Below are 21001 nucleotides of genomic sequence, written 5' to 3'. Positions count from 1 at the left end.
GAGTTCTTTGGGTCCCCTAAATAAATAATCATATCATCTGCAAAGAGGGATATTTTGAGTTCTTCCGTCCCATTTTGTATCCCTTTAATTTCTTTTTCTTGCCTAATAGCTCTGGCTAGAACTTCCAGAACTATATTGAATAGCAGTGGTGAGAGTGGGCATCCCTATCTGTACCAGATCTCAGTGGAAATGCTTCCAACTTTTCCCCATTCAATAGGATGTTGGCCGTGGGTTTTTCGATTTTATGAACAGTGCCACTATGAACGTGTTGGTGCAGATATCTCTTTGATAAAATTGTTCAAATCTTTGATTATAAACTCAGTAGTGTGATTGTTGGATCATATGGCAAGTCTATTTCTAGTTTTTTAAGAAATCTCCACATTGTTTTCCACAGGGGCTGCACTAATTTACATTCCTACCGTGGTGTATAAACGTTCCCCTTTCTCCACATCCTCACCAACGTTTGTTGCTGTCTGTGTTTTGGACATTTGCCATTCTAACAGGGGTGCAGTGATATCACATTATGGTTTTTATTTGCATTTCCCTGTTTGCTAATGATATGGAGCATTTTTTCCATATATTTCTTTTTACGAACTGTCTATTGAAGTTTCTATACACATTTCTCAATTGGAATGATTTTTTTTTGTTTTTTAAGTTGCTGATGTATTTGGAATAGTAATGCTTTGTCAGGTTGTCTGTAAATATTTTTCCCATTCTGTTGGATGTCTCTTCACCCTATTGTTTCTTTTGCTATGCAGAATATTCTGAGTTGGATGTAGTCCACTTCGTCTAGTTTTGCTTTCATTGCCTGTGTTTTGGGGGGTCTTATCCTAGAATTCATCCCCTATGCCACTGCCTTCCAGAAACTTCATAGTCTGTCTTAAATTTAGGTCTTTTATCCATCTTGAGTTGATTTTTGTATATGGTAATGGGTATGGATCTTATTTCATTCTTTTAAATACATGTATCCAGTTTTGCCAGCACTGTTTGAAGAGATTAGCATTACTTCACTGAATGATATGAGCATTTTCATCAAATATCAGTTGGTTGTATGTACAAAAACCATTTTCTGGGTTCTCTATTCTGTTCCATTGATCTATGAATTGGTTTTTATGCCAGTATGATGCTGTTTGAATTACTATAGCTTTGTAGTAGGCTTGAAGTCAGGTATTGTGATGCCTACAGCTTGATTTTTTCCCTATTCAGGATCACTTTAGCTATACTGGATCTTTTGTAATTTCATGTGAATTTTATGATTGTTTACACTAATTCTGCAAAGAATGTCATTGCTATTTTGATAAGGACTGTGTTGAATATATAGATTACTTTAGGAAATATAGACATTTTAATGGTATTGATTCTTCCAATCTTTGAGCAAGGAATATCTTTCCTTTTTTGTGTCCTTGGTGATTTCTCTCATCATTTTGGTAATTTCCATTACAGAGATCTTTCACTTTTTTAGTTATATTTATTCCTAAATATTTGGCTTTTATTTCATGGCTGTTGTGAATGGGATTTCTTTCTTGATTTCCCTTTCAGTGAGTTTATCATTAGCATATAAAAAACTACTTTTTAATGTTTATTTTGTAACCTACAACTTGACTGAATTAGTTTATCAGTTCTAACAGCTTTTGGTGGAGTGTTTAGGTTTTTCCATGTACAGCATCATGTCATCTGAAAACACGGATAATTTGACTTCTTTTCCAATTTTGACATCCCTTATTTCTTTCTCTTCCCTAATTGTTCTTGCTAAAACTTCTAGTACTATACTGAATTAAAGTGGAAAACATGGACATCCTTGTCTTTTTTAGATCTGAGAAGAAATACTTTGAACTTTTTTTCATTCAGTATGACACAGGTTGTTTATTGTTTATAGCCTTTATAATTTTGAGATATGTTCTTTCTATACCTAATTTGTGGAAGGTTTTTTTTTTTATCATTAAGAGGTATTGAATATTATCAAATGCTTTCTCAGCATATATTGAAATGACCCATCTGGTTTTTCTTCTTCATTCTATTGGTGTGATTTTTGACATTTATTGATTTGCGAATGTTGAACTATACTTGTATTTCTGGGATAATTCCTATTTGATCATGATATATAATCTTTCTGATGTGGTTTTGGATTAAATTTACCAGTATTTTGTTAGGAATCTTGGTATCTATGTTCATTAAGAATATAGGTCTAGAGTTTTCATGCCATGTCTTTGGTTTTGGTATCAAAATGATGCTGCCTTCATAAAAAGAGTTTGGCAGAGTTCCATTCTATTCAATATCTTGGAATAGTTTAAAAAGTTACTTCCTCTTTGAATGTTTTGTAGCATTCAATAGTAAAACCATTAGGTCCTGGACTTTTCCTTGATGAAAGACTTTTGATTACTGTTTCAATATCATTGCTATTTATAGGTCTGTTTAGATTGTCTGTATCTTCTTGATTTAATCTGGTAATTTATATGTAACCAGAAATTTATCCATGTCAAAGATGGAACAATTTGAGAAACAGTAAGACTAATAAGTAAAATGGACAAAAACATCAAGAACATTTAAATCCATTATTTATTATACAAAAATACAAAATTTTTCCTTGGTGGTCTTTGAATAATGCTCTAAACCCAGTTTATGAAAACTGGTAAGTAAAAGGAAATGATAAAGTATTTTTTCTTTCTTCCTTTGGATAACAGAGTTTACATTTCCCACATACAAGAAATAAAAAGTGATGGAAGTAAAGAAGGAATGAATGTAAGAAGGAATGACAGAGTAAGAGTATCACTGTTTACAGCCTCTATGAAATTAGTAGGTCAAGAGCTAGCTAAAGGTCAACAACTGATGATATCATAAAAAAGAGCTATGGTCAAAACCGATATGCCTCTCAAAGGAAGTAATAAACCCCACCATGAAATAGGCTTGTATGCACACATACATGAATCTGATTGAATCTCTATATTTATCCGCCTATTTTCAAGAAATACAAAGAGCAGAGAAATATGTTAAATGACATCATAAAGATAGCCAGCAAAATCAACACTGGAAAACTAAGAATAACTTGTTTTCTTCAGCAAATAATTGTAAGGGGAGAAAAAGAGATGAAAAAGGGATATTACTGGATCAAAAGAGGCATAAGATATTTAAAATGAATAATAATAAATGTATCTTAAGTGAATCCCATTTAAACAAGCTATCTATTTCTTTATCTATTTAACCTACTTATCTATTTACAGTATTCTTTCTGAGACAATATTAAGAAATTATGAGTGGGGCAGCACTGTGGTATAGCAGGTAAAACCATTGCCTGCAATGCCAGCATCCCATATGGGTACCAGTTTGAGTCTTAGCTGCTCCACTTCTGATCCAGCTCTCTGCTATGGCCTGGGAAAACAGTAAAAGATGGCCCAAGCCCTTGGGCCCTTGCACCCACATGGGAGACCTGGAAGAAGCTCTGGGCTCCTGGCTTCGGACTGGCATAATTCCGACCATTGCAGCTAATTGGGGAGTGAACCAATGGATGGAAGACCCCTCTCCTTCTCTCTCTCTCTCTCTCTCTCTCTCTCTCTCTCTCTCTCTCTGCCTCTACTTCTCCCTCTGTGTAACTCTTTCAAATAAATAAATAAATATTTAAAAAAAATTATGTGTGGGAGGAAGGGCGTGTTATTATGTTCTTAGAATTGTATCTACAAATCACATAGAGTCTGTTAAAAACTAATTAAAATTTTAAAAGATTGGGATTAACTTTGCATATGGTAAATGTATCCTAGTCATTTTTAGATATCTTTTGGATAGGTATATTAAAACAAGCTTGAATGAAATTATACATCTGAAATTTCTTCAAAATAATCCATGGAGTGACAGAGATACACAGCAGCATAAATGAAACAAACTGTGGATGGGAGTATGGGATCTCATTATACTATGCTCTCAACTTCTGTATATGTTCAAAATGTTGGCCATAAACAGTTAAAATGTGTTCATATATCAGTCAGGATTGGCACAACAGAGGCTGCAGGAATGTAGCTGTCCCTGGGGCCAACTACGAAAATTTGTGAGCTTGAAAAAAGATACAGATCAACAAGATTGGGGACCTAAGTATGGAACTTGAATCCTGAGGCCACCTGCATGATTTCTTCTTCCCTGTCTGTCCATACATTTCTTCCCCTACACCTATTAAACAATCTACTTCTCCTTCCAGGCTTAATCTTCTTGAGTCTAATCACCTTCTCCCACTCACTAGCCCTCTCCCTCCCCGTTTATTATTTATTTGTTTACTCCTCTTCCTCTGTGTTTTAGTGCAAAGACACAAGGCAATGGATAGGCTTGTTCAAGGTTGAATATATGAGATTGTTTGGATGTTAAATGTTGAATGGTGCTGAGTTTCTAGAGCTCAGTAAACTCCTTACTGGAAAGTAAGGACTTCTATATTCCCTCTCAAGTCATCATCAGTTATATCCCAGCTATGATAGTGTGAAATCTGACTTGCATAGTATGAAATGAAACTATGATTCATTTAAAGAACTGATACTTTCTACTTTGGCTTCATGATTCCTATGGTCACATCGTTTTTCCATCAAGTGAGGTATGACTCCTATTCATCCCCATTTTGTATGGATTATTTCCATAAATCCTTATCCAGAGGGTGCTATGGAATTCCAAGGCAACTTATTTTTTTTCTTTTAAGAAAACATTTTGAATTAACATTATACCCAAAGGCTTAATGCTTCACCAATAAAGTGTTTAACAAATAAAAATGAAAAAGACTAGTTCATCAGAAATACATACAATGGATATCAACAATAATCAAATGAAGAGACATCAATTTTACTCATATACAGTAAAGTTTAAAATAGTCACACAATTAAAATTATTGTAGTCTATCATTCTTAAAAATATGCTTGGCAAAAATTTAAAACAAAATTTGACAAAACACTATTTCCAGCAGTACAGATACAACACAGGTATTTTTTTTTCTTTTCTTTTTTTTTTATTAAGGTGAACAGATTTCATGTATTTTATATATACTAATTTAGGAGCATAGTTATACTTTCCACCCTTCCTCCATCTTTTCGTATTTCCTCTCATAATTTTTACAATGATTTATATTCAGTTTATTTTATACCCATAGATTAACCCTACATTAATATAGAATTTAACAAATAAGAAAAATAACACTATTCCTCAACAGTAGAGACAAGGGCTACCAACAATCATAGAATCTCAAAAATATCAATTTTGCTCATATACATGACCTTTTTTGTACTTTATTAGCACAGATCAGGGAAAACATATGGCATTTGTCTTTCGGGAATGGCTTATTTCACTAAGTATAATGGTTTCAAGGTACATCTATTTTGTTGCAAAAGACAGGATTTCATTCTTTTATGCCTGAGAAGTATTCCACAGTGTTTTTGTATATACATACATACATACATATATAAATATTTTACATATATATTATTTACTGGGAAAATATTTTTATATATAATAAACACCTAAGAATATTTGTGTGTTAATTAAAGAGTTCAACCAATGGCATTAAGTAGAACAAGAAAATACCAAAAAGAATAAAATAGTAAGCTGTTCCTCAATGGTCAGAACAAGGACTGATCAAGTCATCATTTCTCATAGTGTCAGTTTCACTTCTACAGGTTTCCTTTTAGGTGCTCTGTTGTCACAGATCAGGGAGAACATATAATATTTGTCCTTTTGGGACTGGCTTATTTCACTCAGCATGATGTTTTCCAGATTCCTACATTTTGATGGAAATGACTGGATTTCTTTTTTTTTTTTTTACTGCAATATAGTATTTTATAGAGTACATATCCCATAATTTCTTTATCTTAATCTTCTGTTGATGGGCATTTAAGTTGATTACATGTCTTAGCTATTGTGAATTGAGCTGCAATAAACAGTGAGGTCCAGACAACTCTTTTATTTGCTAATTTAATTTCCTTTGGGTAAATACCAAGGAGTGGGATGGCTGGGTCATGTGGGAGGGCTATATTCAAGTTTCTGAGGAATCTCCAGACTGACTTCCATAGTGGCTTTACCAGGTTGCATTCCCACCAACAGTGGATTAGTGTGCTTTTTTTCCCGCACATCCTCACCAGCATCTGTTATTAGTTGATTTCCGTATGTAAGTCATTCTAACCGGGGTGAGATGAAACCTCATTGTGGTTTTGATTTGCATTTTCCTGATTGCTAGTGACCTTGAACATTTTTTCATGTGTCTGTTGGCCATTTGGATTTCCTCTTTTGAAAAATGTCTATTTAGATCCTTGGCCCATCTCTTAAGTGGACTGTTTGTATTGTTGTTGTGGAGTTTCTTAATCTCTTTGTAGATTCTGGTTATTAATCTTTTATCAGTTGCATAATTTGCAAATATTTTCCCATTCTGTCCGTTGCCTCTTCACTTTCCTGAATGTTTCTTTTGCAGTACAGAAACTTCTCAATTTGATGTAATCCCAATTGTTAATTTTGGCTTTGACTGCCTGTGCCTCCAGGGTCTTTTCCAAGAAGTATTTTCCTGTGCCAATATCTTGCAGGGTTTCTCCGATGTTCTCTAATAATTTGATGGTGTCAGGTCATAGATTTAGATCTTTAATCCCTGTTGAGTGGATTTTTGTGTAAGGTGTAAGGGAGGGGTCTTGCTTCATACTTATGCATAAGAAAATCCAGTTTTCCCAGCACCATTTATTGAATAGACTGTCCTTGCTCCAGGGATTGGTTTTAGCTCCTTGATGAAATATAAGTTGTCTGTAGATGTTTGGATTGATTTCTAGTGTTTCTATCTGTCCAATTGGTCTGTCCATCTGTTTCTGTACCAGGACCAAGCTGTTTTGATTATAACTTCCCTGTAGTAAGTCTTGAAATCTGGTATTGTGATGCCTCCGGCTTTGTTTTTGTTGTACAAGATTGCTTTAGCTATTCGAGGTCTCCTGTGTCTCCATATGAATTTCAGCATCATTTTTTTCCAGATCTGCGAAGAATGTCTTTGGTATTTTGATTGGTATCACATTGAATGTATAAATTGCTTTTGGGAGAATGGCCATTTTAATGATATTGATTCTTCCAATCCATGAGCATGGAAGATTTTTCTATTATTTGCTATCCTCTTCTATTTCTTTAAAGTTTTGTAATTCTCATCGTAGAGATCTTTGACATCCTTGGTTAAGTTTATTCCAAGGTATTTTATTTTTTTGCAGCTATTGTGAATGGGATTGATCTTAGAAGTTCTTCCTCAGCCATGGCATTGCCCATGTATACAAAGGCTGTTGATTTTTGTGCATTGATTTTATATCCTGCTACTTTGCCAAACTTTTCTCTGAGTTCCAATAGTCTTTTAATGGAGTTCTTTGGATCCCCTAAATAAAGAATCATATCATCTGCAAAGAGGAATATTTTGAGTTCTTCCTTCTCAATTTGTATCCCTTTAATTTCTTTTTCTTGCCTAATGGCTCTAGCTAAAACTTCCAGTACTGTATTGAACAGTAATGGTGAGAGTCGGCATCCCGGGAGGTGGAGCCAAGATGGCAGAATAGTGAGGGCGCACACCGATAGTCCGGGAAAATTTAGTTTAATAAAAGGGGAGTTACGGTAGCCTCAGAAAAAAGAACCAGGAAAATATTGCAGAGGAAACTCTTCTGGATCGAGTGGCTATGAATTGGAGGACCTACTGGGAGAACAAGATCGCCGACCGCGCGGAAGCCGAGCCGCGGGAGCCGCGGGTGCCGCGGAAGCCGCAGGGTCTGCGCGACAGTGCTCCAAGGGGAGTGCATGTCACACAGACAACAGCGAGGAGAGTTGCAACGTCCAGGGCTCCGAGTCCACACATCGGTGCTGGAAGGGGAGGTGAGCTCAATAACCCTAGACATTGGCGGGGAAACGGGGGTCAGAATCTAGAGGGGGGCCGGAAAGTGCAGCAAACTCACTAACGGAAAGAAGGAAAAAAAAAAAAGCTTGGGGGTTTCTCTTTCCCCTAACCTTGCAAAGGTTGCAAGGCTGCAAGGCTTGAAGAATTCAAAAGAGACAAAGAGCAGGCCCCCTCTCTGGATTTACATATCAACAGGAGAGAGCTAAGGAACTGAGTCACTACAATTCAGTAGCCTAGGAACCCAGTGGGAGTCCAGAGGAGCCTACACAGACTCTTTGGGTAGAAGCCAGAGACTGGAAGCTAAATACCATCAATTCTGCACAGCCATGCCGTGTGGTGTTACTTACCCCCTGAATAAATAAATAAAATAAATAAATAAATAAATAAAAAGAGAGAGATTTACCACGCATAACCTGAGGGTGTCACCTTTGCACACCCTTAACCAGGAAGAACCAAGCAGAGCTCTCAGGCCGCACCCATCTCAAGCCTCCAAGGCTCCTCCCAACAGCAGGCAGTCCACTTAACACGGACATAGTATAAAAAAAAAAAATTAAAAAAAAAAAAACGCACAGTGACGAAAGAAGAATTAACTATGCCAAGCAACAAACACAAAAATCGAGGGAACAAGATCAACGAAGACACTATGACGCCTCCAAATAAACAAAACACCCCAAACCAATATTATGAAGATGATGAGATAGAAGAAATGCAAGATACGGATTTCAAAAAATTTATGATAAGAACATTTAGAAGTTTTCAAAAGCAAATCCTTGAACTGCAGACATCCTTATTGGACAGGATTGAAAATCTCTCTCGTGAAAATGAAATTTTAAGGAAGAATCAAAATGAAATGCAGAAACTAGTAGAACAGGAAAGTGTGATAGTGAAGAGAAATCAAAATGAAATGAAGAGCTCAATAGATCAAATGACAAACACATTAGAAAGTCTAAAAAACAGAGTCAGTGAAACAGAAGAGAGAATATCAGACTTAGAAGATAGAGCACAGGAAAACATACAATCAAACCAAAGAAAAGAAGAGGAAATTAGAAATCTAAAAAATATTGTTGGGAATCTACAGGATACTATTAAAAAAACCAACATTCGAGTTCTAGGAGTTCCTGAAGGCATGGAGAGAGAGAAAGGATTAGAAGGCCTTTTTAGTGAGATACTAGCAGAGAACTTTCCAGATTTGGAGAAGGACAGAGACATCCCAGTACAGGAAGCTCATAGAACCCCCAATAAACATGACCAAAAGAGATCCTCACCACGATACGTGGTAATTAAACTTGCCACAGTGAAACATAAAGAAAAGATCCTAAAATGTGCAAGAGAGAAACATCAGATTACTCTCAGCGGCTCTCCAATCAGACTCACAGCTGACTTCTCATCAGAAACACTACAGGCTAGGAGGGAATGGCGAGACATAGCACAGGTGCTAAGAGAGAAAAATTGCCAGCCCAGAATATTATATCCTGCCAAGCTCTCATTTGTGAATGAAGGTGAAATAAAGACCTTTCATTGCAAACAGAAATTGAAAGACTTTGTGGCCACTCGTCCGGCCCTGCAAAAGATACTTAAAGATGCGCTACACTCAGAAACACAGAAATACGGCCATCAATATGAAAGAAGGGAAAGGAAGAACACCTACCAGTAAAAGAGCATGGGAAGCTCAAAGCATATACTAGAAAATATTTCGGGGAAAATGGCAGGGCAAAGTCACTACATATCAATAGTCACATTGAACATTAATGGTCTGAATTCTTCAGTTAAAAGACACCGTTTGGCTGACTGGCTCAAAGAACACAACCCAACTATTTGTTGCCTACAAGAAACACATCTCTCTAACAAAGAGGCATGCAGACTGAAAGTGAAAGGTTGGAAAAAGATATTCCATGCCAACAGAAACCAAAAAAAAGCAGGTGTGGCCATATTAATATCAGACAAAATAAACTTTAATACAAAAACTGTTAAGAAAGACAAAGAGGGACACTATATAATGATTAAGTGATCAATTCAACAGGAAGATGTAACTATTATAAATGTATATGCACCTAATTACAGGGCACCGGTCTATTTAAAAGATACATTAAGGGACTTAAAGGGAGATTTAGATTCCAATACAATAGTACTGGGGGACTTCAATACTCCACTCTCAGAAATAGACAGATCATCCGGACAGAAGATCAACAAGGAAACAGCAGATTTAACTGACACTATTGCCCAAATGGATCTAACAGATATCTACAGAACTTTCAACCCTACATCTACAGACTTCACATTCTTCTCAGCAGCGCATGGAACCTTCTCTAGGATTGACCACATACTAGGCCATAAAGCAAGTCTCAGCAAATTTAAAAGAAATAGAATCATACCATGCAGCTTCTCAGACCACAGCGGGATGAAGCTGGAAATTAGCAACTCAGGAAACCCCAGAAAGTATGCAAACACATGGAGACTGAACAACATGCTCCTGAATGAACACTGGGTCATTCAAGAAATCAAAAGAGAAATCAAAAACTTTCTGGAAGTAAATGAAGACAACAACACAACATATCAAAACTTATGGGATACAGCAAAAGCAGTATTGAGAGGCAAGTTTATAGCAATAGGTGCCTATATCAAGAAATTGGAAAGGTACCAAATAAATGAGCTTTCAGCGCATCTCAAGGACCTAGAAAAACTGCAGCAAACCAAACCCAAACCTAGTAGGAGAAGAGAAATAATTAAAACCAGAGAAGAAATTAACAGGATTGAATCCAAAAAAACACTACAAAAAATCAGCCAAGCGAAGAGCTGGTTTTTTGAAAAAATAAACAAAATTGACACCCCATTGGCCCAACTAACTAAAAAAAGAAGAGAAAAGACCCAAATCAATAAAATCAGAGATGAAAAAGGAAATGTAACAACAGACATCACAGAAATAAAAAGAATCATCAGAAATTACTACAAGGACCTGTATGCCAGCAAACAGGAAAATCTATCAGAAATGGATAGATTCCTAGACACATGCAATCTACCAAAATTGAACCATGAAGACATAGAAAACCTAAACAGACCCATAACTGAGACAGAAATTGAAACAGTAATAAGGGCCCTCCCAACAAAGAAAAGCCCAGGACCAGATGGATTCACTGCTGAATTCTACCAGACATTTAAAGAAGAACTAATTCCATTTCTTCTCAAACTATTCAGAACAATCGAAAAAGAGGGAATCCTCCCAAATTCTTTCTATGAAGCCAGCATCACCTTAATCCCTAAGCCAGAGAAAGATGCAGCACTGAAAGAAAATTACATACCAATATCCCTGATGAACATAGATGCAAAAATCCTCAATAAAATTCTGGCCAATAGAATACAACAACACATCAGGAAAATCATCCACCCAGACCAAGTGGGATTCATCCCTGGTATGCAGGGATGGTTCAACATTCGCAAATCAATCAATGTGATTCACCACATTAACAGACTGCAGAAGAAAAACCATATGGTTATCTCAATTGATGCAGAGAAAGCATTTGATAAAATTCAACACCCTTTCATGATGAAAACTCTAAGCAAATTGGGTATAGAAGGAACATTCCTCAATATAATCAAAGCAATTTATAAAAAACCCACAGCCAGCATCCTATTGAATGGGGAAAAGTTGGAAGCATTTCCACTGAAATCTGGCACCAGGCAGGGATGCCCACTCTCACCACTGCTATTTAACATAGTTCTGGAAGTTTTAGCCAGAGCCATCAGACAAGAAAAAGAAATCAAAGGAATACAAATCAAGAAGGAAGAAGTCAAACTATCCCTCTTCGCAGACGATATGATTCTGTACTTAGAGGATCCAAAGAACTCTACTAAGAGACTATTGGAACTCATAGAGGAGTTTGGCAAAGTGGCAGGATATAAAATCAATGCACAAAAATCAACAGCCTTTGTATACACAAGTAATGCCATGACTGAGAAAGAACTGCTAAGATCAATCCCATTCACAATAGCTACAAAAACAATCAAATACCTTGGAATAAACTTAACCAAGGACGTTAAAGATCTCTACGATGAAAATTACAAAACCTTAAAGAGAGAAATAGAAGAGGATACCAAGAAATGGAAAAATCTTCCATGCTCATGGATTGGAAGAATCAATATCATCAAAATGTCCATTCTCCCAAAAGCAATTTATACATTCAATGCAATCCCAATCAAGATACCAAAGACATTCTTCGCAGATCTAGAAAAAATGATGCTGAAATTCATATGGAGGCACAAGAGACCTCGAATAGCTAAAGCAATCTTGTACAACAAAAACAAAGCCGGAGGCATCACAATACCAGACTTCAGGACATACTACAGGGCAGTTGTAATCAAAACAGCATGGTACTGGTACAGAAACAGATGGATAGACCAATGGAACAGAATTGAAACACCAGAAATCAACCCAAACATCTACAGCCAACTTATATTTGATCAAGGATCTAAAACTAATTCCTGGAGCAAGGACAGTCTATTCAATAAATGGTGCTGGGAAAACTGGATTTCCACGTGCAGAAGCATGAAGCAAGACCCCTACCTTACACCTTACACAAAAATCCACTCAACGTGGATTAAAGACCTAAATCTACGTCCTGACACCATTAAGTTATTAGAGAACATTGGAGAAACCCTTCAAGATATTGGCACAGGCAAAGAATTTCTGGAAAAGACCCGGGAGGCACAGACAGTCAAAGCCAAAATCAACTATTGGGATTGCATCAAATTGAGAAGTTTCTGTACTGCAAAAGAAACAGTCAGGAGAGTGAAGAGACAACCAACAGAATGGGAAAAAATATTTGCAAACTATGCAACAGATAAAGGGTTAATAACCAGAATCTACAAAGATATCAAGAAACTCCACAAAAACAAAACCAACAACCCAATTAAGAGATGGGCCAAGGACTTCAATAGACATTTTTCAAAAGAGGAAATCCAAATGGCCAACAGGCACATGAAAAAATGTTCAAGGTCACTAGAAATCAGGGAAATGCAAATCAAAAGCACAATGAGGTTTCACCTCACCCCGGTTAGAATGGCTCACATACAGAAATCTACCAACAACAGATGCTGGCGAGGATGTGGGGAAAAAGGGACACTAACCCACTGTTGGTGGGAATGCAAACTGGTCAAGCCACTATGGAAATCAGTCTGGAGATTCCTCAGAAACCTGAATATAACCCTACCGTTCGACCCAGCCATCCCACTCCTTGGAATTTACCCAAAGGAGTTTAAATTGATAAAGAAAAAAGCGGTCTGCACCCTAATGTTTATTGCAGCACAATTCACAATAGCCAAGACCTGGAACCAACCTAAATGCCCATCAATGGTAGACTGGATAAAGAAATTATGGGATATGTACTCTTTAGAATACTATACCGCAGTAAGAAACAACGAAATCCAGTCATTTGCAACAAAATGGAGGAATCTGGAACACATCATGCTCAGTGAAATAAGCCAGTCCCAAAGGGACAAATACCATATGTTCTCCCTGATTGGTGACAACTGACTGAACACCAAAAAGGAAACCTCCTGAAGTGAAATGGACATTATGAGAAATGGTGACTTGATCAGCATAGCCCTGACTGCTAATGGACAACTTAATACATTATCCCTCATAGTATTTTTTTTTGTCTGTTCTACTTAATATGACTGGTTTAATTTTGTAATTATCACACAGTTATTCTTAAGTGTTGAAAATTAACTGAAATGTGATCCCTGTTAAACATAAAAGTGGGAATAAGAGAGGGAAGAGATGTATAATTTGGGGCATGCTCGGGCTGACTTGCCCCAATTGGTAGAGTTGGAAACATACCAGGGGATTCCAATTCAATCCCATCAAGGTGGCATGTGCCAATGCCATCTCACTATTCCAAGTGATCAATTTCAGTTCACAATTGATCATAATGAAAGGACTAAGAGTCAAAGGGAGCACATAAACAAGTCTAGTATCTGCTAACACTAACCGATAGAATAAATAAAGGGGAGAGTGATCCAACATGGGAAGTGAGATACTCAGCAGACTCATAGAATGGCGGATGTCCTAAATAGCACTCTGGCCTCAGAATCAGCCCTAAAGGCACTCGGATCTGGCTGAAAAGCCCATGAGAGTATTTCAGGCATGGAAAGCCAAGGCACTCTGGCAAAAAGATCTCTGTGAGTGAGATCCCAGTGGAAAGAACAGGTCTTCAAAGAGGGAGGTGCCTTTCTCTGAAGGGAGGAGAGAACCTCCACTTTGACTATGACCTTGTCTAAACAAGATAAGAGTCGGAGAACTCAAGGGGCTTCCATAGCCTTGGAAACTCATGACTGGTGCATAGGGAGATTATTGATGCCATAAACAGGAGTGTCAATTTGTAAAGTCAACAACAGAAGTCACTGTGCACTTACTCCTCATGTAGGATCTCTGTCCTTAATGTGCTGTGCATTGAGATTTAATGCTATAACGAGTACTCAAACAGTATATTTCACTTTGTGTTTCTATGGGGGTGCAAACGATTGAAATCTTTACTTAATGTACACTAAACTGATCTTCTGTAAAAAAAAAAAAAAAAGAAATTATCAATTCCCAACTTGACTCTCACTGGGATTAAACATGACAATAGGTCTGATCTGATTTCATCATCATTTAAAAAAAAATCATCTATTATTTTTCACTTTATGTTTCTGTGTGGGAACAAACTGTTGAAATCCTTACTTAAGGTATACTAAGCTGATCTTCTGTATATTAAGATAATCGAAAATGAATCTTGATGTGAATGGAAGGGGAGAGGGAGTGGGAAAGGGGAGGGTTGTGGGTGGGAGGGACGGTATGGGGGGGAAAGCCATTGTAACCCATGAGTTGTACTTTGGAAATTTATATTCATTAAATAAAAGATAAAAAAAAGACTATATTGAATAGCTATGATGAGAGTGGGCATCCTTATCTGGTTCTGGATCTTAGTGGTAATGCTTCCAGCTTTGCCCATTCAATAGGATGCTAGCCTTTGGTTTGTCATAAATCACCTTGATTGTGTTTTGGAATATACTCAATTTGCTTAAAGTTTTCATCTTGAAAGGATGATGTATTTTATCAGATGCTTTCTCTTCACCTATTAAGAAAACCATATGGTTTCTGTTATTCAATTTGCTAAAGTGATGTATCACATTGATTTGCAAATTTTGAACTATTCCTGCATGCCAGGGATAAATCCCACTTGTTCCAGGTGAATGATCTTACTGATGTATTGTCATATTCAATTGGCTATTATTTTGTTGAGAATTTTTGTATCTATGTTCATCAGGGAAATTGGTCTGTAGTTGTCTTTCTCTGTTGTATCTTTTTCAGGTTTAGGAATTAAGAATGTACCAGCTTTATAGAATGAGTTTGAGGATTCCCTCTTTTCAATTGTTTTGAATAGCTTGAGAAGAGTTGGAGTTAATTATTCTTTTTTTTAAACTTTTATTTAGGCCGGTGCCATGGCTCACTAGGATAATCCTCCACCTTGCGGTGCCAGCACACCGGGTTCTAGTTCCGATCGGGGTGCCGGATTCTGTCCTGGTTGCCCCTCTTCCAGGCCTGTTCTCTGCTCTGGCCCAGGAGTGCAGTGGAGGATGGCCCAGGTCCTTGGGCCCTGCACCCCATGGGAGACCAGGAGAAGCATCTGGCTCCTGCCTTCGGATCAGCGCGATGTGCTGGCCGCAGTACTCTGGCCGCGGCGGCCGTTGGAGGGTGAACTAACAGCAAAGGAAGACCTTTCTCTCTGTCTCTCTCTCTCTCTCACTGTCCACTCTGCCTGTCAAAAATAAAAAAAAAAATTTAAACAATTAAATAAATTTTATTTAGTAAATATAAAATTCCAAAGTACAGCTTATGGATTACAGTGGCTCCCCCACCCCCATAACTTCCCTCCCACCCGCAACCCTCCCATCTCCTGCTCCCTCTCCCATTCCATTCACATCAAGATTCATTTTCAATTCTCTTTATATACAGAAGACCAATTTAGTATATACTAAGAAAAGATTTCATCAGTTTGCACCCACACAGAAACACAAAGTGAAAAATACTGTTTGAGTACTAGTTATAGCATTAAATCACAATGTACAACACATTAAGGAAAGAAATCCTACATGAGGAGTAAGTACACAGTGACTCCTGTTGTTGACTTAACAATTTGACACTCTTGTTTATGGAGTCAGTAATCTCCCTAGGCTCTAGTCATGAGCTGCCAAGGCTATGGAAGCCTTTTGAGTTTGCCAACTTCGATCTTATTTAGACAAGGTCATAGTCAAAGTGGAAGTTCTCACCTCCCTTCAGAGAAAGGTACCTCCTTCTTTGATGGCCCATTCTTTCCACTGGGATCTCACTTACAGAGATCTTTCATTTAGGTCTTCTTTTTTTTTTTCCAGGGTGTCTTGGCTTTCCATGCCTAAAATACTCTCATGGGCTCTTCAGCCAGATCCAAATGCCTTAAGGGCTGATTCTGAGGCCAGAGTGCTGTTTAGGACATCTGCCATTCTATGAGTCTGCTGTGTATCCCGCTTCCCATGTTGGATCGTTCTCTCCTTTTTTTATTCAGTCAGTATTAGCAGACATTAGTCTTGTTTGGGTGATCCCTTTGACTCTTAGACCTATCAGTGTGATCAATTGTGAACTGAAATTGATCACTTGGACTAGTGAGATGGCATTGGTACATGTTTCTTGAATTTCTGCATTTATTTTTTGGCATTTGTAGACTAGTTTTTTTTTCCATCTGATGGCTTTTTTTTTCTTTTTTTTTTTATCTTTTATTTAATGAATATAAATTTCCAAAGTACGACTCATGGGTTACAATGGCTTCCCCCCCCATACCGTCCCTCCCACCCACAACCCTCCCCTTTCCCACTCCCTCTCCCCTTCCATTCACATCAAGATTCATTTTCGATTATCTTAATATACAGAAGATCAGCTTAGTATACCTTAAGTAAGGATTTCAACAGTTTGCTCCCACACAGAAACATAAAGTGAAAAATAATAGATGATTTTTTTTTAAATGATGATGAAATCAGATCAGACCTATTGTCATGTTTAATCCCAGTGAGAGTCAAGTTGGGAATTGATAATTTCTTTTTTTTTTTTTTTTACAGAAGATCGGTTTAGTGTACATTAAGTAAAGATTTCAACAGTTTGCACCCCCATAGAAACACAAAGTGAAATATACTGTTTGAGTACTCGTTATAGCATTAAATCTCAATGCACAGCACATTAAGGACAGAGATCCTACATGAGGAGTAAGTGCACAGTGACTTCTGTTGTTGACTTTACAAATTGACACTCCTGTTTATGGCATCAGTAATCTCCCTATGCTCCAGTCATGAGTTTCCAAGGCTATGGAAGCCCCTTGAGTTCTCCGACTGTTATCTTGTTTAGACAAGGTCATAGTCAAAGTGGAGGTTCTCTCCTCCCTTCAGAGAAAGGCACCTCCCTCTTTGAAGACCTGTTCTTTCCACTGGGATCTCACTCACAGAGATCTTTTTGCCAGAGTGTCTTGGCTTTCCATGCCTGAAATACTCTCATGGGCTTTTCAGCCAGATCCGAGTGCCTTTAGGGCTGATTCTGAGGCCAGAGTGCTATTTAGGACATCCGCCATTCTATGAGTCTGCTGAGTATCTCTCCATCTGATGGCTTTTATCTTTGAGCTATTCCTCTGTGGCTTAGTGGAATGTCTATACTTTCACTGAATGCCAAGAAGTGTGTGGTGGGTGGGACTAAGGATCTCTTTTCACTTTTCCAGGATGGGGTGGGTATCCAGGATAACACCCAAGTTGGGCATGGTAGCTCTCCTCTGGTTAACTGGAAGGAGAGGAATGGTCTCTGTTGGTACAATCACCCCTTCTCCCTAAAGCTGAGGAATGCCTAGGTATTATCCCCAGTATGTTCAACACTCATCTGCACCATTGTGTGAACTGCACATGTGATCTGCAGAGTCCTTCCTGTGAGCATAATTCCCTCAGCTATGAACTACTCTAGGCAACCAAGGAGCTCTGATAGTGTACAGAAACACTCTGTGATTGCCCAGAACCCAGCTACACCCTGCCTCCTCTCATACAGTCATAGTGTTTTCTCAATCTCATACCCAGGGCTCTCAGTGTCAAGGAGTGTAAGTTGTGCCACTCTGCCCCGTTAGCCCATCCTGTCCAGCAAAGAAATTAAGGTGGTCCCAGAGTCACTCTCTGTGTGTGCTCCAGCCTCCTGGATTAAGTCTGGTCCTCCCAACCAGATCTGATGTCAGTGGGGAACGTGGTTTTTTTCCTCTGGTAAGATCTCTGGTTCATAGGCATGCAAAATACCTGCCAGCCACAGCCCCACTCTCTTCATAGCTGTGCTGGGTGTTAGGAGGGTTCCATAGGCTGCATTTCCCTTCTGTAGGAATGCCTCCCCCTTCCCTCCCATTGCCAGGTAGGTGCAAATGGCACAGTGGAGACCATCTCCATAGGTTGCTCTTGATCTGCTGTGGTTGCCCCCATCAACTGCATTGGGGGGTGATCCCAATAATTGCTGGGTGTGCACACATGAACTTGGGTGGCCACTACCTGCCTGTGTCCTAAAATGGCACCAGCACTCCCACTGCTGACTGCAGGTCACTGTTGTAGCAGGGAGAAGGGGAGAGAGAGAAGTGCTGCTTCCCCACCCCCTGGGTGAGTAGTCACCATGCTACCTGCTGTCCTGAGAAATCCAGGCCAGACTCAAAAAGATGCAGTTCACTAAGCTCTCTCTACCACTCTATCACAGTGGCATGGGCCCATACAGTCCAATCTCACCTGGTTTGCCAGGGCAGGTACTTTCTTCCCTGGATGGAAGCTGCTAGGTCTTTTATTGTCTCCTTGCACCTTGCTGTGTGTCTGCACTTTCTGGATAGGTCCAGGCCATTTCTACTGCTTTCACAGGATCTTCCACTACAGTTTCCCCTGCAGCTTTACTCCAAGAGTGCATTTTCTCCACTTTTGTATGTTAATTTCACTCAGCCTAAATCAGACCACCCTGTTGATATTCCACCAACTTGGAACCAAAGCAAGGGCAGTGGGCTTAAGTGTATAGGCCTTTCTTGATCCCACAGAGCCAAACCCAGTGCTGCAAGCCCTCCCATTTGTTTTTCCCTTATATAAATTCTTTGAAGTGCTCAAGTTTGTGTGCCTGCTCCCAAATCTGCAGAGTTGAGCCAGCTTCCTGCATGAGATACAACTCGTCATCTTTGGAGGCATGCTTGAAAAGAATCTGACCTAGGAAACTGAGGTGTGCAAAGAATTTGAGCTGGGGATCTTTTCATGGGGGAAGTGTCTTGCCTGTGAGGTATCGACTCATGGCCAATTTTCTTGACGGAGTTTGTGTAGCAGTAAATAGGATACAGAACTTCTCTTCCTTACTCTTGGGCTCTCCTAACCTCTAAGCTGGGCTGGTCACCTCAGTAATATGAGTGAGGCAAGCAAAAGAGGGTCCCTTGGAAGTGCCCTCTATTCCTGGAATAGCATGTAAATCCTTCACTATGCTCTCAGTTTTCCCCATGGGATAAATTACAGGATGAGGGTGTCTGGTTGAGCTATACCACCTTGGGGAGGGGTGATGTGGATAAAGTGAAATTGTTCCTCTTAATCATTTCACTGTGTTTATTCTCATACGTTTTTTTACTTCGACAATGTGCTGGAACATCTCCCATTATACTCCCAACTCCCACAAAGGTACTTTTCTTTTTTAGGTAGTTATCAAAATTGATGCTTCTATGAGGAATGACAGCTCCTGTCCTTTCACCTTGCTGACATTTCAAAGTTGATTCCTCTTTTTTGGATATTTATTAGAGAGAAAGAGAGAGGGAGAGATCTTCTATCTGCTATCTCACGTCTCAAATATTCATAGCAGCTGGCTGGGCCAGGCTGAATCCAGGAGCCAGGAGTTCACTTATGGTCTCCCATGTGGGTGGCAAGAACTCAGTACTTGAGCCATCACCTGGAGCTGTATTGGGAATAGAGTAGCTGGGACTCAGACTGGACTCTGATATGGGATGTGGGTTTCTCAAGTGGCAACATAACCCACAATAGTTTCCCTCAAAGTTGGTTTCCTAAAAATGTCATGCTCTGCATATGATATTGATAATGACATCAGTAATGGATAATTATATTCAGCATTATCTTGCCTGAAAACTTTGCAGTTTTATTCGACATTGAGAGCAATAGCATTTGCTCTGTGTGTAGATTTCCATTGACTAGATACTGTACTTGGTGCAGATTTAGTAAGTGGATGTTATCAAAAACTCTGTTTTAGTCTCATTTTATCTATGGATAAACAAAGCACACACGTATGTATCAAGGGGGTGGACCAGAATTTTCATGCACATCTGTCCAGGACAAGGCCATACACTATCCACAAGGTCACTTTGGCTTCCTTAAAGGTAAGAAGGCATATCCAACTTAGCCAAACCCTAATACCCCTTCCACACCTAGATGTTGCTGACTTGGCCATGTGTTCTGGCCCTGTGACAGTCAAGGCTCCTAGCAGCCAATACATACACAAGGAGAACGATGGCAGATTCCCAGGGTTGTTTCACTACAGATGCCCTGTGGCCTGTTGACAAATGTGGGGCTAGGCGTATTCAGTTACCAGTTTGGCCATTGCTTTTTAATTTTTACAGAAACCTTGTGTGCTTCGCCAAAGAAGGGGATCTGGAGAAGCAGACTGACAAGCCGAGGCTGAGATTTGGCTCTGACTCCTCATATTTGTTGGACCAAGCCAGACCTCCCTGTTTCTCAAGTATTTGAAGCCACATAGCAGAACATACAGCAAACACTGCTTCCTTGGCCCAGTAGTCCTCAATTTCCTTATCTAAAAACAAGAGCATTAAGACTAGGGAAGTATTTTTCACACTTGAATGTTTTCCTTCATGAGATAAAAATTGCAGACCCTTAAAATTGACAAAAAATGTTTTAAAAATATGCATTATTTACATGTTTATGTGCCTTTTTCTCCCCATATTAGTTCTGGTTGCTTTAACAAATATTAGACTGTGTAGCTTAAACATTAACAAACACTTTTAAAAATTTATTTATATATTTGAAAAGCCAAGTTAGAGGGAGAGAGAGAGAGAGACCTTCCATTCACTGATCCATTCCCCA

Source organism: Oryctolagus cuniculus, chromosome 1 (genome assembly GCF_051225735.1).
Source record: "Oryctolagus cuniculus isolate XC-2025 breed Fujian yellow rabbit chromosome 1, ASM5122573v1, whole genome shotgun sequence".
NCBI lineage: Eukaryota > Metazoa > Chordata > Mammalia > Lagomorpha > Leporidae > Oryctolagus > Oryctolagus cuniculus.
The sequence above is the reverse complement of the archived record's forward strand: the minus strand, read 5'-3'. Positions refer to the sequence as shown.